Source organism: Pseudophryne corroboree, chromosome 5, assembly GCF_028390025.1.
Source record: "Pseudophryne corroboree isolate aPseCor3 chromosome 5, aPseCor3.hap2, whole genome shotgun sequence".
Lineage (NCBI taxonomy): Eukaryota > Metazoa > Chordata > Amphibia > Anura > Myobatrachidae > Pseudophryne > Pseudophryne corroboree.
The window spans coordinates 739,062,189-739,071,067 of record NC_086448.1 but is presented as its reverse complement, the minus strand read 5'-3'; the positions used below and the strand labels follow the sequence as shown (position 1 = coordinate 739,071,067).

General features: G+C 45.4%; 1 pseudogene; it reads left to right on the top strand.

Moving 5' to 3' along the window:
• The first annotated feature begins 1,962 nt into the window (after positions 1-1,962).
• On the top strand, positions 1,963-2,872 carry LOC134929665 (G2/mitotic-specific cyclin-B1-like; annotated as a pseudogene).
• Positions 2,873-8,879: the final 6,007 nt, after the last annotated feature.

The window sequence follows — 8,879 nt, the reverse complement described above, 5'->3', positions numbered from 1 at the left end:
GATCTCAAACGTGCAGTTCATGCAAGACAGCCCATGAATTTACAGGAACTGGAGGCTTTTTGCCAAGAAGAATGGGCAGCTTTACCATCTGAGAAAATAAAGAGCCTCATCCACAACTACCACAAAATACTTCAAGCTGTCATTGATGTTAAAGGCGGCAATACACGGTATTAAGAACTGGGGTATGTAAACTTTTGATCAGGGTAATTTGGGTAGTTTCTGTTGTCATTATGATTTAAAAAGAGTAAACACAGTTGTTTGACAACAAATGGCTTCACCCAACCACTAATCATGAGTGAAAGTAAAGTTTGTGAGTTACGAGCACAACTGTATATATATACATCTATTGTTTGTACAGTTTGATGTGCTTTACCATGGTGTCCTTTGTTCAGTGATCTGCAAATTAAATAATGGATAATGATCAGTTTAGAGAAGAGCAACCAGATACTAGTGCTGCAGCTGCTGCATTAGCATTATGATGATGATGATGATGATGATGATGATGATGATGCTAATCCTTCAAGGTCATCTACTAAAGCCAATGTTCAAGGGCATAGAGGGTCTAAGTCAGGGCATCTAAAATAAAACAAATAATATACAGTGGTAAAGAAAAAAACCCTCTAATAAAAGTAAAGTTTGGTGCAGAAAAACATAAAATTGCCAAGTACCATTCAATACACGCAGTGGCAAGAAAAGACTCAGGCCTTGGCCTTTATTTATGAGTAATGATTCTGCAACTGTCAGTGAGGCAATTGCTTCTGCCTCTCATGACGATGTAAAACCTTTCACTCAGAGTCTAGAAGAGGTGTCAAGAGAACAAAAACCACTAAGGCAGTAAAACAAACTGTTTGTTTAGCACTGTCACACATCCCTGAGGAGAGTCTAGGGGTGTCCACATTAGCTATGTGAAAGTCTGACATTTCTCACACTGTTCTCTTAGAGAAGCCTCTTTCACCTTCTTCCACCATTTTTGCACCATCTACACACTTGGGGAGCAGTGCAAGTAAAGAAGGTGATGAGGACATAATAGAAATTGAGGATGCTTGTGTGGAAGTGGAAGAGGCTGAGGGGGGATATGTGTCTATTACTACTATCTGACACCGAGGATGAGGATGTTGATGATGTTGTTTGTGTTTGTCAGCCACTAGTGGCTGTAGTTCTCGCTGGTGATGAGGGTCGGACTGGTCCATAGGGGTACAGGGGAAAATCTCTGGTGGGCCCCAGTGCCTACGGGCCTAAACCCTTCTCTGTTCCCTTGCATTATACAGCACATAGTTACTATGTTAGAGGGTCAGTTACCCGGTAGAGCAGGACCATTGATGAACATGGATGCTTAGTTTGTTTCTGTAAAAACTACACCAAGATCCACCCTCCTGCCAATCAAATGTAGTGGCTATGTTACTATACAGTATATATCTTATATATAAAATTGATTGGTCTGTTTGTTTGTTTGTTTGTTCGTTCGTTTGTCTGTCCGGTTATGCATTTGGAAACCACTGCACCGATTGGGATGAAACAAATGTAAGATGGTCCTGTTGGACAAAATAAAGACAAAAAAGCATTGAAAATAAGCCCAAAAGACATACAGCACAGCAAACAAATGTATTGTGATACTGCAAGTAAATTCAAGAAAGACAATTTAAGTTGTATCTTCATTTGTGCATGAATTATTGCACCACAACTGTCCATGTGTTTCCTATTGAATGTTTACAAAATGTTTCCTACGTAAAAATAAAGGGAACTTTAATTTGTGCTTGGCTCATGCCCACAAAAGAACCTATGCCAGAGATGAGTACTAAGAGTATACAGATGTTTAGTTACCTAATTTAAGATCATGGAAAACAACAGATCTCTGAGATATCATCTCATGGTGAGGAAAACAGCCCACCTAGCCTCATGCCCACAACAGAACCTATGCCAAAGACGAGTACTAACAGGTATATGCAGGTGTTCAGTGTTTACATGGAACTCTTCTCCTCTGCACCAATGGAGACCTCCAGCGCATCCCAGATGAGCTGTGCCAGGTTTTCTCTGATGTCTTTGTTCAGGTGAAGGATGTGGATACTGATGATGGCGGGGACCCCACGTTGTGAAGTGAATATGTGAAGGACATCTACTATTACCTAAGAAGCCTATCTGATGCCCAGGCAGTGAGGCCAAACTATTTCCAAGGACAGGAGGTCACAGGCAACATGCAAGCAATCCTGATAGACTGGCTGGTCAAGGTGCAAATTAAATTCCACCAGTTGCAAGACCATGTTTGTGACTGTTGGAATAATTGTTCGCTTCCTGCAGGAGCACGCAGTTCCCAAAAGTCAGCTACAGCTATTGGGCCTGACAGCCATGTTCCTCGATGCTAAATATGAAGAGAACTGAGCACCAAAGATTGGAGACTTCACCTCTGTGACAAACCACTCATACACAAAGGCTCAAATAAGGGAGATGGAAATTAAGATCCTCTGTATCCTGAATTTTGCAATTTGCAGGTCTCATCCCCTAGACTTCCTCAGAAGGGGTTCCAAAATTGAGGTGCTCACTGTAGAGCAGCACAGTTTGGCACAGTATTTTATGGAACTGGTCATAGTTAACAATAAGATTGTGCATTTTCCAACTTCCCAAATTGCAGCTTCCTGCTTGTCACTCAAAGTCTTCAATGCCGGTGAATGGACTCCAACACTGTAGCATTACACAGCTTACTCTGAAGACGTGCTGATCTCAGTCATGCAACAGATGGCTAAAAATGTTGTCAAAGTGAACAAAGGACTGTGAAAAATAAGTATGCAAGCAGTGAACAGATGAAAATCAGTACTACAGTATATCACAGCTGAAGTCAGACATCATTGTGGAGAAGGCCTGGGCTGTCATTTCATAGAGGATCCACATCCTGTATACACTCTTAATGTCTCAGTATGCTGGACCCTGGCATTCACTTACCAGTCTGGCAGCTCTTGTCTCCGTTGGCTCTCTGTCTCCCCTCCCAGCTCTAAAATGGAGGTGGGAAGACAAAAAATGTTGTGTACCCAAAAGCCTTGGAATAGCAACATTGATAACAGAAGGAAACTTTAAACCCATCTCGTAATGTAATATAAACTCAACAGAAACGAATTCTGGGGATTAAGGACACCCCCCAAAAAAAATAAAAGGACACCGGGCATCCATCTCTATGTGTGTTGGATGAGCTGCTAAGCTGCTAATTATTTTTAAATTGTTGACAGTTTCATCCAACTCATTAAAAACGTAATAACACCATGCACTGCAGCATAGGCACAGGCACTGTAGTATCTATGTTGTCTACAGGTTATGTCCTCTCTAATGGTTGGCCAAGTCTGTTAAACATTTTCCCCTACTGCTGCATTCCCCTAGTGGGTTCTTCATGCCCCAGTCCTACACTGCCTGTGATAACAAGAAAGCCATTGTGATGCCTAGGCATAAGACCAAAAATCAAAATCCTGACAAATTGTGAGGGCAAAGTTAGTAGATGTAGGTACATTAGTCATCTAGACACCTCCTCCATTTTACATCATTTGCAGCGAGTTCATGAAATTTATTTTACAAGATTATAATGTAATTAAGACCCTCATCATCAATCTCCTCATTAGTTATTGGAGGTAGTCTTTGCAAAAAATTGTTTTGTAGGGTCCTAAACAAACCAAGCACTTCAGGCACAAAAGTGTCAGTCCCTGTCGCTGAAGTGATTGCTTTGTTAAACTGTGCATGTCCTTTTTAATAACCAACATAAGGGTGGGTGGGAGAGCCCAAGGACAATTCCATCTTGCACCACTTTTTATTTCTGCACTAATGTGTTGTATTGTATCTTAGATGTGTTATAAACTGCCACGTGTTATGCCACTGCTCTGTTGCTTAGTGACTAGCCAGCTTGCTGCAGCCTTTGGCCTAAAGCAGATTAAAACAATATTGTGAGCTGTAAGCAGGTGAAAATTGACTGGAAATGACTGTAAATGTATGTAATTGGGGTTAATAATACTCTAGGAACATAAAACGCAGATTATGTGATTTTAGCTTTTTTTGTCAATTTTTGGAAACATTACAAACCCAAAACCAGTCACATCCAAAATCCAAAACCAAATCCAAAACCAGGTAACAAATTAGAACCAAAACCAGCAAAAATGGTCTGGCGCACATCTCTGGTTGTTCGCCCGTACCACTTTTCTGAGTCATATGCTCCCCTTATATATTATTTGCTAATATACTGTAGTTACAAAGAGGGAAATTCAGAGACATACTGTATACTATTTGCACACATATGTGGCTGTATTTTGTAGAGATGTGCACTTGAAATTTTTCGGGTTTTGTGTTTTGGTTTTGGGTTCGGTTCCGCGGCCGTGTTTTGGGTTCGACCGCGTTTTGGCAAAACCTCACCGAATTTTTTTTGTCGGATTCGGGTGTGTTTTGGATTCGGGTGTTTTTTTTAAAAAACACTAAAAAACAGCTTAAATCATAGAATTTGGGGGTCATTTTGATCCCAAAGTATTATTAACCTCAAAAACCATAATTTCCACTCATTTTCAGTCTATTCTGAATACCTCACACCTCACAATATTATTTTTAGTCCTAAAATTTGCACCTAGGTCGCTGGATGACTAAGCTAAGCGACCCTAGTGGCCGACACAAACACCGTGCCCATCTAGGAGTGGCACTGCAGTGTCACGCAGGATGGCCCTTCCAAAAAACACTCCCCAAACAGCACATGACGCAAAGAAAAAAAGAGGCGCAATGAGGTAGCTGTGTGAGTAAGATAAGCGACCCTAGTGGCCGACACAAACACCGGGCCCATCTAGGAGTGGCACTGCAGTGTCACGCAGGATGGCCCTTCCAAAAAACCCTCCCCAAACAGCACATGACGCAAAGAAAAAAAGAGGCGCAATGAGGTAGCTGTGTGAGTAAGATAAGCGACCCTAGTGGCCGACACAAACACCGGGCCCATTTAGGAGTGGCACTGCAGTGTCACGCAGGATGGCCCTTCCAAAAAACACTCCCCAAACAGCACATGACGCAAAGAAAAAAAGAGGCGCAATGAGGTAGCTGTGTGAGTAAGATAAGCGACCCTAGTGGCCGACACAAACACCGTGCCCATCTAGGAGTGGCACTGCAGTGTCACGCAGGATGGCCCTTCCAAAAAACCCTCCCCAAACAGCACATGACGCAAAGAAAAAAAGAGGCGCAATGAGGTAGCTGTGTGAGTAAGATAAGCGACCCTAGTGGCCGACACAAACACCGGGCCCATCTAGGAGTGGCACTGCAGTGTCACGCAGGATGGCCCTTCCAAAAAACCCTCCCCAAACAGCACATGACGCAAAGAAAAAAAGAGGCGCAATGAGGTAGCTGTGTGAGTAAGATAAGCGACCCTAGTGGCCGACACAAACACCGTGCCCATCTAGGAGTGGCACTGCAGTGTCACGCAGGATGGCCCTTCCAAAAAACCCTCCCCAAACAGCACATGACGCAAAGAAAAAAAGAGGCGCAATGAGGTAGCTGTGTGAGTAAGATAAGCGACCCTAGTGGCCGACACAAACACCGGGCCCATCTAGGAGTGGCACTGCAGTGTCACGCAGGATGGCCCTTCCAAAAAACCCTCCCCAAACAGCACATGACACAAAGAAAAAAAGAGGCGCAATGAGGTAGCTGTGTGAGTAAGATAAGCGACCCTAGTGGCCGACACAAACACCGTGCCCATCTAGGAGTGGCACTGCAGTGTCACGCAGGATGGCCCTTCCAAAAAACCCTCCCCAAACAGCACATGACGCAAAGAAAAAAAGAGGCGCAATGAGGTAGCAGTGTGAGTAAGATAAGCGACCCTAGTGGCCGACACAAACACCGTGCCCATCTAGGAGTGGCACTGCAGTGTCACGCAGGATGGCCCTTCCAAAAAACCCTCCCCAAACAGCACATGACGCAAAGAAAAAAAGAGGCGCAATGAGGTAGCTGTGTGAGTAAGATAAGCGACCCTAGTGGCCGACACAAACACCGGGCCCATCTAGGAGTGGCACTGCAGTGTCACGCAGGATGGCCCTTCCAAAAAACATTCCACAAACAGCACATGACGCAAAGAAAAATTAAAGAAAAAAGAGGTGCAAGATGGAATTGTCCTTGGGCCCTCCCACCCACCCTTATGTTGTATAAACAGGACATGCACACTTTAACCAACCCATCATTTCAGTGACAGGGTCTGCCACACGACTGTGACTGAAATGACGGGTTGGTTTGGACCCCCACCAAAAAAGAAGCAATTAATCTCTCCTTGCACAAACTGGCTCTACAGAGGCAAGATGTCCACCTCATCATCATCCTCCGATATATCACCGTGTACATCCCCCTCCTCACAGATTATCAATTCGTCCCCACTGGAATCCACCATCTCAGCTCCCTGTGTACTTTGTGGAGGCAATTGCTGCTGGTCAATGTCTCCACGGAGGAATTGATTATAATTAATTTTAATGAACATCATCTTCTCCACATTTTCTGGATGTAACCTCGTACGCCGATTGCTGACAAGGTGAGCGGCGGCACTAAACACTCTTTCGGAGTACACACTTGTGGGAGGGCAACTTAGGTAGAATAAAGCCAGTTTGTGCAAGGGCCTCCAAATTGCCTCTTTTTCCTGCCAGTATAAGTACGGACTGTGTGACGTGCCTACTTGGATGCGGTCACTCATATAATCCTCCACCATTCTTTCAATGGTGAGAGAATCATATGCAGTGACAGTAGACGACATGTCCGTAATCGTTGTCAGGTCCTTCAGTCCGGACCAGATGTCAGCATCAGCAGTCGCTCCAGACTGCCCTGCATCACCGCCAGCGGGTGGGCTCGGAATTCTGAGCCTTTTCCTCGCACCCCCAGTTGCGGGAGAATGTGAAGGAGGAGATGTTGACAGGTCGCGTTCCGCTTGACTTGACAATTTTGTCACCAGCAGGTCTTTGAACCCCAGCAGACTTGTGTCTGCCGGAAAGAGAGATCCAAGGTAGGCTTTAAATCTAGGATCGAGCACGGTGGCCAAAATGTAGTGCTCTGATTTCAACAGATTGACCACCCGTGAATCCTTGTTAAGCGAATTAAGGGCTCCATCCACAAGTCCCACATGCCTAGCGGAATCGCTCCGTGTTAGCTCCTCCTTCAATGTCTCCAGCTTCTTCTGCAAAAGCCTGATGAGGGGAATGACCTGACTCAGGCTGGCAGTGTCTGAACTGACTTCACGTGTGGCAAGTTCAAAGGGCATCAGAACCTTGCACAACGTTGAAATCATTCTCCACTGCGCTTGAGACAGGTGCATTCCACCTCCTATATCGTGCTCAATTGTATAGGCTTGAATGGCCTTTTGCTGCTCCTCCAACCTCTGAAGCATATAGAGGGTTGAATTCCACCTCGTTACCACTTCTTGCTTCAGATGATGGCAGGGCAGGTTCAGTAGTTTTTGGTGGTGCTCCAGTCTTCTGTACGTGGTGCCTGTACGCCGAAAGTGTCCCGCAATTCTTCTGGCCACCGACAGCATCTCTTGCACGCCCCTGTCGTTTTTAAAAAAATTCTGCACCACCAAATTCAAGGTATGTGCAAAACATGGGACGTGCTGGAATTTGCCCATATTTAATGCACACACAATATTGCTGGCGTTGTCCGATGCCACAAATCCACAGGAGAGTCCAATTGGGGTAAGCCATTCCGCGATGATCTTCCTCAGTTGCCGTAAGAGGTTTTCAGCTGTGTGCGTATTCTGGAAAGCGGTGATACAAATCGTAGCCTGCCTAGGAAAGAGTTGGCGTTTGCGAGATGCTGCTACTGGTGCCGCCGCTGCTGTTCTTGCGGCGGGAGTCCATACATCTACCCAGTGGGCTGTCACAGTCATATAGTCCTGACCCTGCCCTGCTCCACTTGTCCACATGTCCGTGGTTAAGTGGACATTGGGTACAACTGCATTTTTTAGGACACTGGTGAGTCTTTTTCTGACGTCCGTGTACATTCTCGGTATCGCCTGCCTAGAGAAGTGGAACCTAGATGGTATTTGGTAACGGGGGCACACTGCCTCAATAAATTGTCTAGTTCCCTGTGAACTAACGGCGGATACCGGACGCACGTCTAACACCAACATAGTTGTCAAGGCCTCAGTTATCCGCTTTGCAGCAGGATGACTGCTGTGATATTTCATCTTCCTCGCAAAGGACTGTTGGACAGTCAATTGCTTACTGGAAGTAGTACAAGTGGGCTTACGACTTCCCCTCTGGGATGACGATCGACTCCCAGCAGCAACAACAGCAGCGCCAGCAGCAGTAGGCATTACACTCAAGGATGCATCGGAGGAATCCCAGGCAGGAGAGGACTCGTCAGAATTGCCAGTGACATGGCCTGCAGGACTATTGGCATTCCTGGGTAAGGAGGAAATTGACACTGAGGGAGTTGGTGGGGTGGTTTGCGTGAGCTTGGTTACAAGAGGAAGGGATTTACTGGTCAGTGGACTGCTTCCGCTGTCACCCAAAGTTTTTGAACTTGTCACTGACTTATTATGAATGCGCTGCAGGTGACGTATAAGGGAGGATGTTCCGAGGTGGTTAACGTCCTTACCCCTACTTATTACAGCTTGACAAAGGCAACACACGGCTTGACTAATGTTGTCCGCATTTCTGGTGAAATACTTCTACACCGAAGAGCTGATTTTTTTTGTATTTTGACCAGGCATGTCAATGGCCATATTCCTCCCACGGACAACAGGTGTCTCCCCGGGTGCCTGACTTAAACAAACCACCTCACCATCAGAATCCTCCTGGTCAATTTCCTCCCCAGCGCCAGCAACACCCATATCCTCCTAATCCTGGTGTACTTCAACACTGACATCTTCAATCTGACTATCAGGAACTGGACTGCGGGTGCTC